General features: G+C 41.4%; 1 protein-coding gene across 2 annotated transcripts in view; it reads right to left on the bottom strand.

Moving 5' to 3' along the window:
* npm1b (nucleophosmin 1b) overlaps nucleotides 1-23,141 on the bottom strand; it is a 116,555-nt gene that overhangs the window by 10,426 nt on the left and 82,988 nt on the right. The gene's annotated exons all lie outside the window — the stretch shown is intronic.

Here is a 23,141-nt window from a genome sequence, read left to right as displayed (position 1 = left end):
CCCAACCTCAGTGTTAAAAGCCTACTTACATTTACTCGATCCATACCCTCATAATTTTGGATACCTCTATCATATTTCCTCTCAATCTTCTACATTCTAAAGAATACAGTCCCAACCAATTCAATCTATCATAATTCAGGTCCTCCAGACAAGGCAACATCCTTGTAAAATTTTCTCCGTACTCTTTCAACCCTATTTACATCTTTCCTGTATGTAGGTGACCAAAACTGCACACAGCACTTCAAATTAAGCCTCACCAACGTCTTATACAAATTCAACAAAACATCCCATCTTCTGTACTCAATACATTGGCTCATGACGGTCAACATGCCAAAAGCTTTCTTTACAACCCTATCTTCCCGTGACTCCACTTCCAACTAATCATGGACCTGTATTCCCAAACCCTTTGATTCTACCACACTCCTCAGTGTCCAATCATCCATTGTGTAAGACGTACCCTGGCTGGTCTACCAAAGTGCAAAACTTCACACTTGTTTGCATGAAATTCCATCTTCCATTTTCAGTCCATTTTTTCAGCTGATGCAGATCTCTCTGCAAGCCATGATAGCCTTCCTCACTGTCCACTACACCACAACTCTTAGTGTCATCCACAAATTTGCTGATCCAGTTAATCAAATTATCATCCAGATCATTGATATAGAAGAAAACAACAAAGGACCCAGCACTGATCCCTGTGGCACACCACTAGTCACAGGCCTCTATTCAGAGAGGCAATCCTCAACTTCTACTCTCTGGCTTTTCCCACAAAGCAATGTCTCATCCAATTTACTACCTCATCCTGAATATCCAATGACTGAACCTTCCTGACCAGCGTCTGTCAAATGCCTTATTAAAGTCTATGTCGACAACATCCACTGCCTTGCCTTCATCCACTTGTCTGGTAACCTCCTCGAAAATCTCTATAAGATTGTTTAGACATGACCCACCATGCGCGAAGTCATATTGATTATCCTTAATCAGTCCACGTCTATACAAATACTTATAAATCCAGTCCCTTAGAAAACCTTCGAATAACTTTCCCACAACTAAAGTCAGACTCTTGGGCCTATAATTTCCAGGTTTACGTTTAGAGCCTTTTTTTAAACAGCGGAACAACATTGGCTATCCTCCAGTCATCAGGCACTTCTCCCGTCGCTAAGGATTATTTCAAGATCTCTGCCAGGGCCCTGGCAATTTCTGCATTTGCCTTCCGTAAGTTCCAAGGGAACACCTTAAAAGATCCTGAGGACTTATCCACCCTGATTTGCCTCAGGGTAGCAAACATTTTCTCCTCTGTAATCTGTACAGGGTCCGTGAAGTTGATGCTGCTTTGCCTCACTTTTGTAGACTCTGTGCCCATCTTCTGAGTAAATAGAGATGCAAAGAATTCATTTAAGATCTCCCCCATCTGTTTCGGCTCCACACATGCATAGAAACATAGAAGATCTACAGCACAATACAGGCCCTTCGGCTCACAAAGTTGTGCTGAACATGTCCCTTCCTTAGAACTACCTAGACTTTACACATAGCCCTCTATTTTTCTAAGCTCAATGTACTTATCCAGGAGTCTCTTAAAAGACCCTATCCTTTCTGCTTCCACCATCGCTGCTGGCAGCCCATTCCACGCACTCACCGCTCACTAAGTAAAAGAACTTACCCCTGACATCTCCTCTGTACCTACTTCCAAGCACCTTAAAACTGTTGCCTCTCATGCTAGCCATTTCAGCCCTGGGAAAAAGCCTCTGACTATCCACACAATCAATTCCTCTCATTACCTTGTACACCTCCATCAAATCACCTCTCATCCTCTGTCGTTTCAAGGAGAAAAGGCTGAGTTCACTCTACCTATTCTCATAAGGCATGCTTCCCAATCCAGGCAACATCCTTGTAAATCTCCTCTGTACCTTTTCTATGGTTTCCACACGCTTCCTGTAGTGAGGCAACCAGAACTGACCACAGTACTCCAAGTGGGGTCTGACCAGGGTCCTATATAGTTGCACCATTACCTCTCTGCTCCTAAACTCAATCCCATGATTGATAAAGGCCAATGCACCGTATGACTTCTTAACCACACAGTCAACCTGCGTAACAGCTTTGGGTGTCCTATGGACTCAGACCCCCAAATCCCTCTGATCCTCCACACTACCAAGAGTCTTACCATTAATACTATATTCTGCTATCATATTTGACCTACCAAACGAACCATCTCACACTTATCTCCATCTGCCACTTCTCAGCCCAGTTTTGCATCCTATCAATGTCCCACTGTAACCTCCGACAGCCCTCCACACTATCCACAACACCCCAACCTTTGTGTCATTAGCAAATTTACTAATCCATCCCTCCAATTCCTCATCCAGGTCATTTATAAAAATCACAAAGAGTAGTGGTCCCAGAACAGATCCCTGGGGCACACCACTGGTCACCGACCTCCATGCAGAATATCACCAGTCTACAATCACTCTTTGCCTTCTGTGGGCAAACCAGTTCTGGATCCACAAAGTATTGTTCCCTTGGATCCCATGCCTCCTTACTTTCTCAATAAGCCTTGCATGGGGTACCTTATCATTCATTCATTTTCAATCTTTTTATTGATTTTCTAATAAAGAATATACAAATTCGAGGAGAAGTATAGCAAACAGATAATACAAAAGACATAAAAACAGCAATAAAAAACAGCAAGTATATATTGTCAAAATCAGATAGGTAAAATGTTACACTGTTATATATACAATATAGTCAAAAAAACTACAACTCATAACAATCATAAAAAAAAGATTGGAAATTTTATTTGATAAAGGGAAAAAAGAAACCCACTAACTAAACTAAAACAAAAAAAGAAAGGAAAAGAAAGATTGGGCAGTCCATTTGAGGATAAAATTAGAAAAAAGAGAAAGAAAAAAAACATCCTTTCAGTCATCTCCGAACCTTCACGGATAAGGATTTTCCCTAACAAATCATGTGAAAATATTGAATAAAGGGTCGCCAGACTTGTTCAAAATTAAAAGATGTATCAAATGTCTGGCTTCTAATTTTCTCCAAGCTTAGACATGATATAATGGATACCTTATCAAATGTTTTGCTGAAATCCATATACACTACATCTACTGCTCTTGCTTCATCAATGTGTTTAGTCACATCCTCAAAAAATTCAATCAGGCTCATAAGGCAGGACCTGCCCTTGACAAAGCCATGCTGACTATTCCTAACCATATTATGCCTCTCCAAATGTTCATAAATCCTGCCTCTCAGGATCTTCTCCATCAATTTGCCAACCACCTAAGTAAGACTCACTGGCCTGTAATTTCCTGGGCTATCCCTACTCCCTTTCTTGAATAAGGGAACAACATCTGCAACCCTCCAATCCTCCGGAACCTCTTCCTTCCTCATTGATGATGCAAAGATCATCGCCAGAGGCTCAGCAATCTCCTCCCTCGCTTCCCACAGTAGCCTGGGGTATATCCTGTCTGGTCCCGGTGACTTATCCAACTTGATGTTTTCCAAAAGCTCTAGTGCATCCTCTTTCTTAATACCTACATTCTCAAGCTTTTCAGTCATCCTTACAATCGCCAAGATCCTTTTCCATACTGAATACTGAAGCAAAGTATTCATTAAGTACCTCGGCTATTTTCTCTGTTTCCATACACACTTTTCCATTGTCACACTTGATTGGTCCTATTCTCTCATGTCTTATCCTCTTGCTCTTCACATATTTGTAGAATGTCTTGGGGTTTTCCTTAATCCTGTCTGCCAAGACCTTCTCATGGCTCCTACTGGCTCTCCGAATTTCATTCTTAATCTCCTTCCTGCTAGTCTTATAATCCTCTAGATTCCTATCATTACCTAGTTTTTTGAACCTTTCATAAACTCTTCTTCTTGACTAGATTTACAACACCCTTTGTACACCACGGATCTTGTACCCTACCATCCTTTCCATGTCTCATTGGAACGTACCTATGCAGAACCCCACGCAAATATCCCTTCAACATTTGCCACATTCCTTTGGTACATTTCCCTGAGAACATCTGTTTCCAATTTATGCTTCCAAGTTCCTGCCTGATAGCCTCATACTCCAATTAAACATTTCCCTAACTTGTCTGTTCCTATCTCTCTCCAATGCAGATAGAATTGTGATCACTGTCTCCAAAATGCTCTCACACTGAGAGAGCTGACACCTGACCAGGTGAATTTCCCAATACCAGATCAAGTACAGCCTCTTCTCTTGTAGGCTTATCTAACATATTGTGTCAAGAAACCTTCCTGAACACACCTAACAAACTCCACCCCATCTAAACCCCTCACTCTAGGGAGATGCCAATTGATATTTTGGAAATTAAAATCTCTCACTATGACAACCCTGTTATTATTACACCTTTCCAGAATCTGTCTCCCTATCTGCTCCTTGATGACCCTGTTACTATTGGGTGGTCTATAAAAAACACCCAGTAGAGTTATTGACCCCTTTCTATTCCTAACTTCCACCTACAGAGACTCCGTAGACAACCCCTCCATGACTTCCTCCTTTCCTGCAGCTGTGACACTATCTCTGATTGACAGTGCCACACCCCCACCTCTTTTGCCTTCCTCCCTATTCTTTCTGAAACATCTAAAGCCTGGCATTTGAAGTAGCCATTCCTGTCCCTGCACCATCCAAGTCTCTAATGGCCACAACATCATAACTTCAAGTGCTGATCCACACTCTATGCTCATCCGCTTTATTCATGATACTCCTCGCATTAAAATAGACACATCTCAAACCATCGGTCTGAGCGCGTCCATTCTCTATCACCTGTCTATCCTCCCTTTCGCACTGTCTCTAAACTTTCTCTATTTGTGAGCCAACCTCCCTTTCCTCCGTCACTTCAGTTCGGTTCCCACCCCCCAGCAATTCTAGTTTAAACTCTCCCCAATAGCCTTAGCAAACTTTCCTGCCAGGATATTACTCCCCGGATTCAAGTGTAACTCGTCCTTTTTGTACAGGTCACACCTGCCCCAGAAGAAGTCCCAATGATCCAGAAATCTGAATCCCTTCCCCCTGCTCCAATCCCTCCTCCACTTCATTCTACTCCTATAGTCAATGTCACATGGCACAGGTAGTAACCCCGAGATGACCACCTTTGACATTCTGCTTCTCAACTTCCTTTCTAACTCCCTGTAGTCTTTTTTTAGGACCTCCTCCCTTTTTGCTACCGATGTCATTGATACCAATATGTACCACAACCTCTGGCTGTTCTCCTTCCCACTTCAGGATATTGTGGATGCAATCAGAAACACCCTGGACCCTGGCACCTGGGAGGCAAACTACCATCCACATTTCTTTCCTGCGTCCACAGAATTGCCTGTCTGACCTCCTAACTATAGAGTCTCCTATCACTGCTGCCATCCTCTTCCTTTCCCTACCCATCTGAGCCACAAGGCCAGACTCTATGTCAGAGGGACAACCACTATTGCTTCCCCCAGGTAGGCCGTCCCTCCCCAACAGTACTCAAGCAGGAATACTTATTGTTAAGAGGGATTGCCACTGGGGTACTCTCTAGTACCAGCTTCTAGCCCTTTCCTCTCCTGACTGTTACCCACTTCTCTGTTTCCTGTGGTCCCAGGGTGACTACCTGCCTATAGCTCCTCTCTATCACCTCCTCACTCTTCCTAACCAGACAAATGTTATCGAGCTGCAGCTCCAGTTCCCTAACGCGGTCTCTAAGGAGCAGCAGCTCGATGCACCTGGTGCAGATGTGGTCGTCCAGGAGTCTCTAGGACTTCCCACATCTGACATCAAGCACAGAAAACCAGCCCCACACACATACGCTCTGTCTTTATTTTAAACAGATAACCTACCTGGCCTCGACCCCTTATCGCTGAAGCCCCGTTGAGCCAAGGCCTTCCTACTCTGTCTCCCACTACTCTGCATTACCATTATGGTCTTCGAGAGGAATTTTGTCCCTTGCAATCCTTTTACTCTTAATATATCTGTAGATATCCCTAGGATTCTCCTTCACCTTGTCTGCTAGTGCAACTTCATGCCTTTTAAGTCCATTCAAGTCTCTTGCGTTTTTGATACTCCATAAGCATCTCATTTGCTCCTATCTGCCTATACCTGCTATGCTCCTCTTTTTATCTCTTAACCGTGGCTTAATATCTCTTGAAAACCAAGGATCCCAACACTTATCTTTACCTCTTAATCCGACAGGCACATACAAGCTCTGTACTCTCAAAATTTTGTTTTTGAGGGCCTCCTACTTACTAAGTACACAATGCCAGAAAACAGCCTGTCCCAATCCCCACTTGCCACATCATTTCTGATACCATCATAATTGGCCTTTCTCCAATACAGAATCTCAACCTGTGGACCAGACCTATGTTTTTCCATATTTATTTTGAAACTAAAGGCATTGTGGTCACTGGATGCAAATTGTTCCCCTACACAAACTTCTTTCCCTAAAGCAGATCCAGTATAACACGCTCTTTCATTGGAACTTCTATGAACTGATGAAAGCAACTTTCCTGAACACATTTGACAAACTCTATTCCATCTATTTCTTTTACAGTATGGGATTCCCAGTCAATATGTTGAAAGTTAAAATCACCTACTATAGTAGTAACCTTGTTTCTTGCAACATCTCTGACCTCTTTACAAATTTGTTCCTCTAAAGCCCAAGGGCTGTTTGGTGATCTGTAACATAGCCCACTAGTCATATATATACATATAAAACTAGGGAGCCTAAGATTTTTCCACAGTACTGCAGTAATTTTACATATTGCACCGTACTGTTGCCGCAAAAAAAAACAAATTTCATGACATGTTTGTGTGATGATAAACCTGATTCTGATCTGGGTCTCTATTGTGGACTGAGAGTGGGAAGGGGGCAGGGAGAGGGGAATCATGGTTGGGAAAAGGGGAATTAGAGGGGAGGGAGTGGGAAGCACCAGAGAGACATTCTGCAATGATCAATAAAACAATTATTATTATTCCTCTCCACATCTTGTGGTACATCCGGTGGAAACCTTGCCATTTCTTTAGCATCTTGTCTGTTTTTTTTTAATGAGGCCACGATGCTAGCTTGACACTTAACCCAGTACGGATAGGAAGTGTGCATAGAATTGCCCAGAAATGAACCCAGGGCCACTTGCCTTGAAGTCCAGTGCTGATGCCACCACACCACCAGCTGGCAATAAACCAATTGTATGGAATCAAATTACCTTTCCTGGAATCTCATTGCTGGGTGTGTCTGCACCCATGCCAATAACCCCCAACCCCACCCCCTGGCACATCTTCCCTGCCACCTGTCTCATAATCCTCCCATGGTGCTCCACCCTCGCCATTCCCAACATCCTTTGCTTGTGCCAGATTTACAGACTCGCTCCCTGCTCAATGTTGACAAACAATACTGTGCAAAAGCCCTGGGCATCCTGCTGTATGTGTAATATTTCTCTGACAATTTTGCACTATTGACCTTTTGAAAATCCAAGTACACAAGTACAGATTCTCCTGTCTATCCTGTGTGTTGTTTCCTCAAAGAATTCCAAAAGATTTGTCTGGCAAGATTCTCCCTTATGAAAATCATGCTGACTACGGCCTACAGTGCACCCTCCCAGTATCACAAACACCACAAGCCCTCTAAGTAGAATGGTTTTCATTCGTCAGAGTACAGAAGTTGGGATGTTACGTTGAAGTTGTATATGGATTTGGGGTATTGTGTGTATTTAGAAATTTGTTTTTATTTTTGTGGCACAGGTACAGTACAATACATAAAATTATTATAGTACTGTGCAAAAGTCCTAAGTACCCTAGCTACAGTGCCTAAGACTTTTGCATAGTAATGTAGATTAATCTTAAGGATTAATGCAAGAGATTCTGCTGAAATCCAGAACAACACACACAAAATGCCGGGGGAACTCAACAAGTCAGGCATCATCTATGGAGAGTCAATATTTCGAGCCAAGACCCTTCATCAGGCCTGGAAAAGAAGGGGACAGAAAGAATAAGAAGGTGAGGAGAGGGGAAGAAGTACAAACTAGCAGATAATAGGTGAGATCAGGTGAGTGGGAAGGTGGGTAGGTGGTGAAGGGAGATTAAATAAGAAACTGGGTGTCACAACCAAGGATTCAGCAGTGCAGCAGATTTGGCAATTGCCCTTGTGAATATGCATGTGTCAGCTAATTATTATTTCATTGTGATAGTATTTAACTCCATTCATTCCATCTTAGTATTTGTCAATATAGCTACACTTTGTTATCTGCATTCTGCCTTGCCTGAGAAATTATACTGTCAAGTCACCTGATCTGGAGACTAGCGGTATTCGTTTTATTTTCAGTTGTTTTTTTCAGCCGCAGTGTAGACTTCGTTTTCCATTTGAGTGTTTTAGTCAACAGCCCTGTTTGGCCTAGTGTTTATCGTTCTCTTTTCCCCTTTAACATTGTTCGCATTAAAGTTGTGAAATATCGACCCGCTTCAGTGCCTCTCACTCTGTACTTGGGCCATATTCGAACCGGGTGACAGCGAGTCTCGACCATGCAAAGATGGACCCAGCGGAGAGAGGGCAGCTGACCATGGACATGAGATTCATTGGTCAGAGTGATTCGTTGAGGCAACAATGTTCCATTGGAATACCTATGTATGAACTCTTGTTTCTGTCTCCAGCATGACAGAAGGATTTTGCAAGTAATGGACCCAGCAAAGTTTGAACAGTGACGTTTTGATATTGGTGGGTTGAGGAGAGGGTGCCTTCTGTTCCCGGTGCATATCCTGACTCTACACTCTGAGAGTCTGAGTCTACATACTGAGCTTCTCTAGTCTGCATAGAGTTTCTCCGGAATCCATTCCGAGCTTTTCAAGTCACAAGTACCCAGGTTCCCAGCATTGTAGTCCCGTGGCTCAGATCTGTATAACAAATAAGCGCTTCAAGCAAGCTTTTCAATTGATTCAACGTTCAAGTCAAGTGTAAATTCTGGAAGAGCCCTACTCCAAAATCTGATCCCTGGCTGGAGTGTGCAAACACACAAGTAAAATAATCCTATCAAGAGTATTTTTAACCCCTTGATGAAAGTCATGGTATAGACTGGGAAAATTGAACTTTCATGTAGCGAATTCAACAGATCTACAGAGAACCACCTAGCTTAGCGATATGCTGTCTTGATCTGTAAAACTGAGAGTATATCCTAATTGTCTCTGGAAAAACTGTATAAGGTAAAACACTATGAACGAGATTTGAAAAGGTTCCTTCTCTACATTTCAAGTTTTATGGTTTCAAGGTTTCCCAAGGACTTTTCTCTTGGGAAAGGGTTTTCTTTTTCCAATCGTTTCCGAGGCTTATTCAATGTGTTTAGGGTTTTTCAATGTCTTTTCCATCTTGAGGACTCCCAAACCTCCCTCTTGGCCCCGCCCAAGGTTTCTTGATCTCAGTCTGTTGGGGTTCCCAGGTCTCAGTCTCTCTGGATCCCCAAGTCTCTTTGCCTCTCAAGTTCCCCAGGTCTTTTGAGCCTTCTCTGGATCTTGACTTTTCAGGTCTTCCAGGGCCATCAAGTGCCAGCTATTGGGGGGGGGGGGGGGGAGGAGGGGAGTCCTGAGGTGACTTCTTCAGGCCTGTGCAGGGAATCAGAGAACTTTTTGGCTCTGAGGTTTTCAGAGCACCTGAACTGGTTAATTGTTGTTTAACAGTTATTAATTGGTTTTAAAGTTTCTTGTGTTTTTCTCGAGCGACTCGTTCTTTGTAATGCGGTTTCCTGGTGCTTTCTGTTTAAATTTAAGTTTATTTTGATAAATTCAGATTCTGTTAGCTTTATTCTTGAAGCAGATGCCAGATTAGCTCCAATCGGAGGGTCTCCATTTTGAGAATTATCTATCTCACGGTGTCACTTGGTCAAGCTACCTCTGAATAAGCTCTTGTTTCTGTCTCTACATGGAAGTCTTTGGCTCCGATATTGGCAGTGCACACCATGACATGTATCTACCAGCATCACTGAAGGACATCTTGGACGAGTCCCTCATTGGGGTCTTCCAGCGGACACAGGTCTGTTGTGCCTCAGGGCCTGCGCCTAGAGAGGGGAGCCCTGTCACAACTACGGATTCGGCAGCGCATCAGATTCGGCAATTGCGCTTGTGAGTATGCACATGTCAGCTAATTATTATTTCATTGTGTTAGTATTCAACTCCATTCATTCCATCGTAGTACTTGTCGAGACTTGGACATGAACATAGCTACACTTCGTTATCTGCATTCCGCCTTGCCTGAGAAATTGGATTGTCGAGTCACCTGATCTGGAGACTAGTGGTATTCGTTTTATTCTCAGTTGTGTTTTTCAGCCGCAGTGTAGGCTTTGTTTTCCATTCGAGTGTTTTAGTCAACAGCCCTGTTTTGGCCCTGTTTTATTTTCTCTTTAACACTGTTTGCATTAAAGTCTGTGAAATATCGACTCGCTTCAGTGTCTCTCACTCCGCACTTGGACCATATCCAAACCCAGTGACACTGGGAGATGATAGGCGGAAGAGGTAAAGGGCTGAAGACGAAGGATTCTGATAGGAGAGGTCATTGGGCCTAATTTTAGCTTCTTCTCCCTACCTTTTCAGACCTGATGAAGGGTTGCGACCCGAAACGTCGACAGTTTAATTAATTTCTATAGATGCTGCCGGACCTGCTGTGTTCCTCCAGCACTATCTGTGTGTTAATTTGTAAAGGTTGATAGTGGGACAATATGAAGCTGCAGCAGTTAACTGGGCACCTCATCCAGTTGCGCTCCAAGCCATCTCCTCAGTGCTGGCGAGGTGCCCTACAACTAACCCCACATAATCAGTGCTATATGGGTGCCGGAGGACAACAGTAAGCGCTATGCCTGCATCACAGCTGGGATTGTGACCTGGAGATTTGCAAAGTAAATGCCTTGGCCTTCCATAATTATCTTCTACGTAATGGAATGCCAAACAAACAAAGGCAGGAAACACTGCAAAGAGCTTAAACCCCTTGTGGAAGACCATAAAAACAATCTCTGTTGTGGACCACAACACAATTCTTTGAAGGCTCAAAGTCTACTATTCTGGCTCTAAGCCAGGGATTTGAATGTATTTTCTGTATTTCATAATAACGTTGTCTTTGATCTGACTGATGTGATGCTTTCATTTACAACTGGAATTTTTTTTTTGATAGTTCTTATTCTCAAGGCTCTCCATTACTATTTTTGTAAAAAAAAGGGAAAGTGTCATTAATTTACTCATTCAGGTGAGTAATGGCCATATTAGGGGATGGAATGTCTTTTGTCTCATTTCTTTCAGTGAAGCGAGAGTTTTGTTGGGTCAGGTATAACACAGGCTGCAATGAGATGCTGCTCAGTTTCTCATAGAAGTTAGTATTTAATAAATTATAAATTAAGGAACTGCATTAAGAACAAAGCCATTAAAAATGAAAAGAGTAGTGGAAAAAGCTATAAGTTTAAAGAAGAGGAGACCATAAGTTGCTTAGCAATGGGAAGGGTATCATTAGACCATAAAACTATATGACAAAGGAGTAGAATTAGGCCCTTCAGCCCATTGAGTCTGCTCTGCCATTTGATCACAGCTGATTTATTATACCTTGCAACCCCATTCTCCTGCTTTCTCAACATTTGAAGTTACTTTGAACTTTTTGATTTGGGCTGAAGGGCCAGATTCTGTGCTGTGGTATGATATGACTTTAAATTATTTAAAAACCCAAACTGGATCATTAGGGCTTTTCAAGCATTTTCCAATATCACACAAATTCAAGTTACCTGAACATGACCACACTGAACATTATCTCGCTATTTTTGCAAGGTTGCTGGGTGTAAACTGGCTGCAGTATTACCAGTGTTACAAGAATGAAGGCAGTTCCCAAGCAGATGGGAACATCCTTAGAGAAAAAAGTTATTGAAATGTAAGTCATTTTTTAGCAGGGTCACACCACATACTGTTTATCAAAGTTCAAAGTAAATCTAGGATGATTCTGAGAAAGAGAGGGTTATTGTACAAGGAACATTTGATAGCTCTGGGTCTGTACTCACTGGAATTGACAGGGATGAGGGGATCTCATTGAAATCTTCTGAACGTTGAATGATGTGGGAAGGATGTTTCCCATGGTGGGGCAATCTAGGACAAGAGGGCACAGCCCCAAGATACAGGGGCGTCTATTTAAAACAGAGATGCAGAGACATGTGGAATTTGTTACTATAGGCAGCTGTGGAGGCCAGGTCGTTGGGTACATTTAAGGCAGAGCTTGATAGGTTCTTGATTGGACACGGCATCAAAGGTTACGGGGAAAAGGCCGGGGAATGGGGTTGAGGAGGGGAAAAAAGGATCAGCCATGATTGAATGATGGAGCAGACTCGATGGGTCAAATGGCCTAATTCTGCTCCTATGTATTATAGTCTTATGTATTTATCAAAGTACATGCATGTCACTATTTACAGTACTGTGCAAAAGTCTTAGGCACATATATATAACTAGGGTACATAAGACCTTTGCACAGTACTTTATTTATCAACATGGAGAGCGACTCTGTAAATCTGGCAGAAACAATGGATGTTGGGAATGGCGAGGGTGGACTGCAATGGGAAGAGTGTTTCAGGGCTGGGTGCAGGCACACTCAGCCCTGAGACACCAGACGAGGTCACCTGATTCCAAATAACTGGTTTATTGATCATTACAGAATGTCTCTCTGGTGCTTCCCGCACCCTTACCCTTCAGCCAACCATGATTCCCCTCTCCCTGCCCCCTTCCCACTCTCAGTCCACAATAGAGACCCAGATCAGAATTAGGTTTATCATCAATCACTTATATCATGATTTTTTTTGGCAGTACAATGCAATACATAAAATCACTACAATACTATGCAAAAGTCAGACACCCTAGCTATATATGTGTGCCTAAGGCTTTTGCACACTACTGTATTACCCTGAGATTAATTGTCTTGCAAGCATTCACAGTAAGAAATACAACAGATCCAATGAAAAACTACACACAATGATGTGACAAACAACCAACGTGCAAAAGAAGAAAACCCTTCAAATACCAAAAAAACAAAAAATAATGATAATAAATAAATAATATTGAAAACTTGCATTGTTGAATCTATAGGTTGTGTTCAGTGAGCATTTCCGCATTGAGGTGAATGGAGTTATCCACACTGGCTCAGAAGCTTGATGGTTGTAGGGTAATAACTGTTTCTGAACCTGGAGGTATGGGACCTAAGGCTCCTGTGCCTCCCTCCAATAATAGCACGGTGAGAGATGAACTGGATGGTGGAGGTTCTTGATGATGGATGCTACTTTGGAAGCTCTGTATTTTTCCTCTCTTTTTGCACTACTTATTTAATTTAATTTTAAGTACATATTATTATATAATTTATAGTTTTTATTATTATGCATTGCAATGTACCGCTGTTGCAAAACAATAAATTTCACAACATATGCTGGTGATATTAAACCTGATTCTGATTGCTTTCGTGTGGCAGTCCTCTGTGTAGGTGTACTCAGTGGTGGGGCGGGCTTTTCCTGTGATAGACTGGGCCGTATCCACCACTTTTTGTAGGCTTTTCCATTCTTATGCATTGGTGTTTCCATACCAGGCTGTGATGCAACCAGTCAGGATACTCTCCACTGTGCATCAGTGTTTTTTGCCTCTTTAGTCCAAGCAGAAAAGTAAACATTTGCTATAATTTTATTTTAGTACAAAGCACATGCTAAACTTGGCTTGCAAAACTATTTACACCGCAATTGATCTATTATATTTTGTGTGCTGTCCTTGGCTAGTCCCTGAAATGCCATATACTATTACAGTGGTTCTGAAAGACGACCTCACACCCCCCCGTAGCAAGACTAACCAGGTAGTCACGCTCTGATTATTACATACTTATTAAGGGTAAGAGACATCTGAACACTGTGGTTAAAGAACTAAAAGAAGCATTAGTCCACAATTTGTCTCGCATAATCATGCCAAACTTAATTACATGATGCTAAAGGCTGGAATTCATTTCATGTGGTAAAATGCTAAATACTGTGATGAAAACCCATGTAAATTGTAATTCAATACCGTTGATTTCTGGTCAGTTGATAACCCCAGTTTGCCGTGAAGTTTTTCTCTTCATTAAGAAACAAAATAGGTGACTTAAGGGATTTTAAACTCTAACACAAACCCACATGTGCTGTAAAACACTTGGCTAATCTGTTTTAGCTGCGATGGTGAAAGGAAAATATAAATAAACAATTGGGAATATGCCAAGACAAGGAAAGAGAGATACAACAGTTTGCCGGAGTGTGAAATGCGTGAGCGGACAGACTTACAGAGTTTTGTTTGAAATTGTCCTTTAATTGAACTGATCAGGATGCCTACTGAATCTCAAGTTGGAACAGGGTTAACCTGACAACAGAGTGGCAACATCCCTCACAGGAAAAAGTCTCCCCACCATTGAGTTCCAGCTCACTTACTGTTCAATAAGACGCCGATGAATAAAAACTACAATGGTCAGGATAGGAGTCAGTTTCTTCCCTCAGGCCATTAGGCTTTTGAATGCCCTGCTGCATCATATTCAAAGTTACTGATTAATCTGTTCCATATCTTACAATATTTAATGTATGCACTTTAGTTTGTTATTTATGTAAGTCTCACTTTCAAAATTGCTTTATAAATCATGTTCTGCATTATTTATAGACAATAGGTGTAGGAGTAGGCCATTCAGCCCTTCTAGCCAGCACCGCCATTCACTGTCATCATGGCTGATCATACACAATCAGTACCCCGTTCCTGCCCTCTCCCCATATCCCTTGACCCCGCTATCTATAAGAGCTCTATCTAACTCTCTCTTGAATGCATCCAGAGACTTGGCCTCCACTGCCTTCTGGGGCAGAGCATTCCACATATCCACCACTCTCTGGGTGAAATTTTTTTTCCGCATCTCTGTTCTAAATGGCCTACCCCTTATTCTTAAACTGTGGCCTCTAGTTCTGGACTCACCCATCAGCGGGAACATGCTTCCTGCCTCCAGCGTGTCCAATCCCTTAATGATCTTATATGTTTCAATCAGATCCCCTCTCATCCTTCTAAATTCCAGTGTATACAAGCCCATTTATTTTTTAAACATGCACTATTTGTCTTCTTTTGCACAGTTTGCTTGTCAGTCTTTGCTTATGCATAATTTTTCATAAATTCTTTTATACTTCTTTACTTTCCTGCATGAAAATGAATCTCAAGGTAGTATATGGTAGCATATACGTGCTTGGACAATGGTAAGTGGATATCACAGGAAACACAGGTTCAGATATATGGTTCCAGATGCTGGGAAGTTGCGCAGCGTGTCCCAGTAGTGGCTGAAATGCCCAGCCACCATTCCCAGTGATGGGTGGGGGGGGGGGGGGGGGTAGGAGTTGCTCCATCCATGAGTGACATCACGGGCAGACAGGAGAGGTTGCGGACACTGGAAGTCCGGAGTAACATAAAGAGTGCTGGGGGGACTCAGGTTCAGAATCATTTATTTATCACGCATACATTGAAAAATATGTGAAATGCACTGCTTGTGGTTGTAACCAACACAACCTAGAGATGTGCTGGGGTCAGTCCGTAAGTGTTGCCACACATTCTGGTGCCAACATAACATGCCAACAACAGCAACAAAACAAGACCCTCTTTCTCTCTTTTCCGCCCCTCTTCCTCTCTCTCTCTGTGGGTAGCGTGAGTTAGCAACCATCAGTAAGAGGCCTCCTGCCCCTGACCAAGAAAGCAGTGTGTCTGATGGTGGGGTGGCTTGAGGGCAGTGTGTGTCCGTGTCAGGCTCTGCTAGTCTGGGCTTTACTGTATGAGTGTAGGGTTTGGATTAGAGTGCAGTGAGGATGAATGACATCGGGTGTAGACACTGGTTCAAAGTAAATTTGTTATCATATACAACCCTGAGATTCATTTTCTTGTGGGCATTCATAGTAAATACAAAGAAACACAATAGAATTAATGAAAAACTGCATACAACAAAGATGGACCAACAACCAATATGCACAAGACAACAAACGGTGCAAATACAAAAAGAAGAAAAAAAATTATATTGATAAATAAATAAACAAACAATATATATCGAGAACATAAGACGAGCGAAGTTATCCTCACTGGTTCAAAGCAAGCGACATATTTCACTGTCTATTCCAAAGTACATGTTCAAAAAATTCAAAGTTCAAAGTAAATTTTTTATCTAAGTACATATATGTCACCATATGCAACCCTCAGATTCCTTTTATTAGTAAATCTAATTGAAACACCACACCCAACAGAACAGACAAATAACCAATGTACAAATACAAAAGAGAGAAAAAAATAAATAAGCAATAAACATTAAGAACATGAGATGAAGGGTCTTTGAAAGGAAATCCATAAGTTCTGGAAACAGTTCAGTGAGGGGGCAAGTGACATTGAGTGAAGTTTGCCCTCTAGTTCAAGAGCCTGCAGGTTGAGGGGTAATAACTGTTCGTGAACCTGATGGTGTGGGTCCTGAGGCTTCTGTACCTTCTTTCTGTGGGCAGAGGGTACAGGAGAGAGATCATGGATGGTAAGGGTCCTGATGATGGGTGCTGCTGCTTTCCTGTGACAACGAACAATGTAGATGTGCTCAATGGTGCAGATGGACTGGGCTGTATCCATGACTTTAAATGAATCTGAATGTTAAGTTGCGATTCTAAAAATACAGTCCCTGCATTTTAAACCTGTTTTACTAGCTGGCCCTCCATCCCAGTATTTGCTATATTCACACTTCTTCATTTTTGGCCGATGGTGCCAATCAGATTGCATCAAAGAGGGAAGAGATCGGCAATGCTGAGCTTCCTATGTCACGACAGGTCAACAGAAGCATCCACTGCAGCATGGTTGTATTGGTTTCTTATGCACCAAGATACAGCGAAAAGCTTCCTTTGCATAGTTCATACAGGTCAAAGTGCACTGAGGTACAACTAGATAAAGTAATAACAATGCAGATTAAAGTGTAAAAACTACTGAGAAGTGCAGTGGAGGCAACTGATGATCATATCGAGGTAGAAAATGAGGCCAAGAATCCATCCCTCCTCTGCCTGTAAAGAATCTCATGTGGGTTTTCTCCAGGCGCTCTTGCTTCCTCCCACAGTCCTAAGATATACCACTTGGTAGGTTAATTGTACCGTGATGAGGATCAGATGAAATCCAGGGATTGCTGGGCGGCACAGCACAAAAGTCGGAAAGGCCTATTTCATGTCGTAGCTCAATAGATAGATAGATGGATGGATAAATAATCTTACCATTTTGGAGTCTGATAACAACGCGATATCAATTAAGATTTTTAAAATTAGCTTTATTTGTTGCAAGTGCATCAAAAGATACAACGGAAATGTGTCATTTTGTGTCAAATCAAGTCAGTGAGGATTGCGCTGGGCAGCCCACAACTGTCGTCATGTTTCCGGTGCCAGCGTAGCATGCCCACAACTTACAAACCGGAACCGTACATCTGTGGAATGTGCAGTGCCCGGAGGAAGCATGTACAATCATGGGGAGAACATACATACTCCTTACAGACTATGGCAGGAACAGTCAATTGATGGCACTGTAAAGCAACTGCGCCAGGTGCTGTGCTACCGTGCTGTGTCACCCACAGATAGAAGTGTCTTTCAGCCTGGTGGTATATGCTTTACTGGCACTCAATAGCTGCCCTGGATCTACATATAGAAGCCACTCCACATGTAGCTGGGCACGTCAGACAAAACATGATTCTGTCATGATTTGGTAAAGCAACTGTTGTGTTTGTTCTCTGAGCCAGAAGAAGTATTCAGGAAAACTACTGGATTGGTATTCAATAATACCTTTATAGAGCATCGTACCAGTGCATCTTTAGTTGCAAACTACACAGTAGGTTTATGACACAGTATTGTTGAACTAGGAATGAATAATAAATGTAGCCTTGGTGACAGAGTAGCATAGAGGTTAGCACAACGCCTTACAGTATCAGCGACCTGGGTTCAATTCCCACTGCTGCTTGTAATGAGTTTGTAAACTTTCCTGTGAGTGGGTTTCCTCCAGGTGCTCCAGTTTCCTCCCACATTCTAAAGACATACGGGTTGGTAGGTTAATTGGTCATTATAATTGTCCTGTGGTTAAGGGGCCAGAAAGGTCTTTTCCGCACTGTATCTCAACAAACAAACAAACAAACAAACAAATAAATAAATAAATAAATACAACACTTTTCCAAAACAGCAATTTTAAAGAACTGCTGGAATTCTTCTCTGAGGCACCAGAGTATTTGCCAAATTCCTGATTCATCACTTTGTCTTTCACAATGTAGCCACCACTTCTGTAGTTCATAGACTTGAGAAGAAATTTTGTGTGTGTGTGTGTAGCAGTTGAGACTCTAAATTAATCTGTAAATTCAAGCGTTTCTTGTTACTTTGCTCCCTAGGTTACGGATGGCCTAACTTACGGGAATCTGACTTAGTGCAAATGCTCCCTATGTTTCTAAAGCATATTTCAATACAATAATAATGCTTTGTTGTATTCATTTATGACTAGAACCACTATGTATTCCAGTAGTGTTAGGGTGAATATTCAATGAGAATATAGTAATTGTAAATAGAGCAAGACGATGTTGGATAACAGATGCTTCTGACTTAAAGGAGAACTCAGCTTTGGACTGTTGGAACTTGGCACAGTTCAGCATACTACAGGCCCTTGGACCGATGATGTTGTAACAACCTTTTAACCTACCCTAAGATCAATCTAACCTTCCCTTTTACATAAAATTATAAGAAATACAGTACTGTGCAAAGGTCTTAGGCACATAAATGTAATTAGATTTTTGCACCGTACTGTAGTAATTTTATGTATCACACTGTACTGCTGCAAAAGCAAGTCATGACATATGTGAGTGATGATAAACCTGATTCTGATATGAGTCAGGGAGAGGGGAATCATGTTGGGAAAAGGGGTAGGGAGAAGGAAGTGGGAAACAGCAGAGAGACATTCTTTACTGATCAATAAACCAATTGTTGGAATCAAATGACGTTGCCTGGTGTCTCAGGGCTGGGCGTGTCTGCCTCGGCACTCTTTCACTGTCACCTGTACCACTCCCCTCCCATAGTGATCCTTCCTCGCCATTCCTAACATCCTTTGCTCCCACCACATTTACAAACTCGTTCTCCGTTTCACGTTGATAAGTACAGTACTGTGCAAAAGTCTTCTGCACCCTAGCTATATACATGCGCTTATACGAGTCTGCTCCACCATTCGATCATGGCTGATTTATCTTCCCTCTCAACTCCACTCTTCTGCCTTCTCCCTGTAACTTTTGATACCCTTCACTAATCAAGGCTTATGAACCTCTAATTTAAATACACCCATAGTCCTTCATTTTAAAATTAACAAATATATAGATAGCTCTCCATATGCATATCTAAGAATCTCTGAAATGTCCCTAATGTATCTGCTTCTAACTATACTGGCAGGGTGATCCATGCACCTAGTGACTCTGTGTAATGACCTACCTCTGATATCACCCCCTATACTTTCTTAGGGTGGCCACCTCCTCAACTCTACCAAAGGAGGTGTAAGGCACTCCCTCCCTCCTCTAGCCTACAGGTCATCCACGGGCAAAATGTAGAACCTGCTTAGCAACCTCTCCACCCCCGATCAGGGTCACACATAGCTGTGGGAACAGGTGCTGGATGGTCATATGAGCATATATAACATTCTGGTTATGCAACCACTGATGCCAAGCAGGCAAACTCTAGAGTATTGATAATGGCTGGGGTCACCCACGTTGTAAAGACACTGCCCACAAGACAGCAATGGCGAAGCGCTTCTGTAGAAAAATTTGCCAACAACAATCATGGTCACGGAAAGACCACGATCGCCCACATCATACGACATGGCACATAATGAAGATGATGAGTTTCCTCCAATCACCTTAAAAGTATATCCTCTTATATGAGCCATTACCTCTCTGGGAAAAAGGCACTGGCTGTCCATTCAATCTATGCCACTTATACACTTCTGTCAAGTCACCGCTCATCTTCCTAACATCACACAACCTTTCCACATAAGCTCTGTAATACCAGCATCTTGGTAAATCAGGACTTCTACGATCCAGGGGCTGCCAGTATGATGTATTTCCTCTCTGCTGTTTCCTAACGTTGCTTGCAAGACCATTTTGGAGGAGCGAGTGGTGCAGCTCATAGAGCAGTGGTCTCACAGTTCCCGAGACCTGGGTTCAATCTTGACCACAGGTTATGCCTACCTGGAGTTTGCTAATTCTCCTGGTGCCCACGTGGGCTTCCTCTGGGTGGTCTGGTAACTCCCAAATGACAAAGGTGTGCAGGTTGGGAGGTTCATGTAACTTGTCAGCACAAAGATGAGTTGATGGGGATGTGGGGAGATTAAGAAGGGATTAATGTAAATGAGTGGCTGACGGTCAACATGGATTTGGTGGGCCGAACAGCCTGTTTCCGTGCTATATGTCCATATGAGTAAACTGTCTAACCATGACCCTACATTCCAATTAAACAACTGTGGATTTAAGCTCCAGTCCAACAAACTCACAAACCTAGTTGACACCAGAGCAGAGTGAACAAGCAGTGAGTTGTGTTGATCTGTGACGTGACTCAATAGCTCTTTACCCACTTAACAAGAAGACGCCTTTTTCTCTTTGTTGTTGATTATGGAACTAGTTGTGTGCACCTATCACTTTTCACAGCTTTTTCAACATTTTGGTATGTAGGAAAGATCTACAGTAAAACTGATAATCTACTATTGGACAACTAAGATATCCCTAATGGGTTGGGCACCCTGATTCCCACCCTCGTCCTCAAACCAGGGCCCTCATTCCCACCCTTCTTAAAATTATAAAAAGTGTAAATAATTTTGATAAGAATAGGTAGGAGGAATGCATAGAATCTCGCCTTAGGGTCATAGATTCAAGAACTCAAATGTACAGGTTTAAGGTAAGAGAAGGGATTTAAGTTACCCTGAGGAGCTGTTTTTTCCACCCAGAGGGTGGTCAGTATAGGGAATGAACTGCCAGAGGAAGTGGTTGAGGCAGTTAGGGTTAGAGTTATATGTTACATTGATAATATTTAAAGAAAGCGGGAGGTCTCAAGATAGCGCTTATGGAGTGATACTGTTTTAGGCTTCGCTCCAATCCTTTTACCTTTTTCTACCTACAAACACCCCCTAATTGACCTGTTTTAAAATACTAATACAATATTATCCAGTTATGGGTTTTAACGTTTTAGTTTTTCTTTTTTTCTTTTAATCCTTTTGATTTATATATATAACATTAATTTTATAGTTTAATCTTTGTTATATTAACCCTTTCTTTAAATATGGGTGGTTTGTATCTGTTTTTTTTAACTTTTTTGTTTGAGTTGCCATCTTGAGACATGGGGGTAAAATTAGTTTTAGATTGCTTGCTTGCCTCTTTTTGGCTTTTTTCCTGGGGTTCTGAGGGTGGAGGGAGGGGGACTTTTCTTTTTGCTTGCTTCATGCTTAATTTTACTTCATGGGCTGACTTGAAAATACAAAAATGGTTGCAGTGTCATGACTTCCAGTTCCTCCTTGAACTTACTTCCCTCTTCCGGATTCATGAGGTCATCTTTTGTTTAACCTTATATATTAATTGTAATAAATATTGGCAATATGGATAAGATTATTAATTTTGTTTCTTGGAATACTAATGGTTTAAATCATCTGATCAAATGGAAAAAAGTATTCAAAGTATTCTACAGAATGAATACTAATATTATCTTTGTATAAGAGACTCATGTGAGGAAGGTGGATAGTCAACACCTTTTTAGGTTTTGGAAAGGCCAACAGTATCACTCGAATTCCCAAGCCAAAGTAAGAGGTGTTTCCATCTTTATAGATTCTTCAACCTCCTTTATACACTATGAAACAATTTCAGACCCACAAGGTAGATTTTTGCTTATTACTGGTTCACTTTTTCATCAAAAAGTTGTTTTAGTTAATGTTTATGCTCCGAATACCGATTGTGCTGAATTTTTTAAGTGTTTATTTACATCCTTTGCTAATTTGAATCAGTACATGCTGATAATGGGTGGGGATTTTAACTGTTGTTTAAACCCTTTGATGGATAGATCTAAGCCCACCCAAGCTCTTCCGAATAAATTGGCCTCTCTTATTAATTCTTTTATGATTGACTCTGGAATTTCCGAAATTTGGCGTTTTTTACACCCCAATGACAAAGAATTTTCATACTTTTCCCATGTTTATCAAAATTATTCAAGAATTGACTACTTCTTTATTGATCATCGTTTACTTACAGATGTTATTGATTGTAAATATGATTCTATTACCATTTCTGATCATGCATCTTTGAAGCTATCTATTAAGACAATGGATTCATCTTCTAATGCTAAATCTTGGAGGTTCAACTCTATTTTATTGCAGGACCCAGACTTTCTTAATTTTACTAAACAACAAATTGATTTGTTTTTCTCAATAAATTTTACAGAAGAGATCTCTAGTGGAACATTATGGGACACTTTTAAAGCATTTATTTGTGGACAGATTATTTCATACTCTGCTGGAGTTAGGAAGCAAACTAATTCGGAAATATTAACATTGGTTGATAAAATTAAAGCAATTGAGAAGATTTATTCAGTGACCCCTAGCAAAGAACTTTATAACGAAAGAGTTGAACTTCAAATGGAGCACAGTCTGTTATTATCCTCTTCGGTTGAAAATCAGTTAATTAAATCTGGAACTCAGTTTTATGTACAGGGAGATAAATCTGGCAAATTATTGGCTAATCAATTGAAAACTGCTTCGTTTAAACGACAAATTACTAAGATTCATAAACGAGATGGTGCTTTTGACGATTGATCATAAAGAGATAAATAAAGCCTTTCAAGATTTTTATAATTCTTTATATCAATCAGAATTTGTTGAGGATTCTTCTATAATGGATGAATTTTTAAGAAAATTGAATATCCCAAAATTAACTACAGAAGATTACCTATTACGGAAAACGAAATAAAAGAGGCTATTTTTTCAATTAATTCAGGTAAAGCCCCTGGATCGGATGGTTATACTACAGAATTTTTAAAATCCTTTTCCTCTATACTCTCTCCTTGGCTTTAAAAAATTTTAAAGATGTGTTAACTGTAGGTAAATTGCCACAATCTTTTAT

The sequence above is a fragment of the Hypanus sabinus genome, chromosome 3, assembly GCF_030144855.1.
Source record: "Hypanus sabinus isolate sHypSab1 chromosome 3, sHypSab1.hap1, whole genome shotgun sequence".
NCBI classification, from domain to species: domain Eukaryota; kingdom Metazoa; phylum Chordata; class Chondrichthyes; order Myliobatiformes; family Dasyatidae; genus Hypanus; species Hypanus sabinus.
The sequence above is the reverse complement of the archived record's forward strand: the minus strand, read 5'-3'. Positions and strand labels throughout refer to the sequence as shown.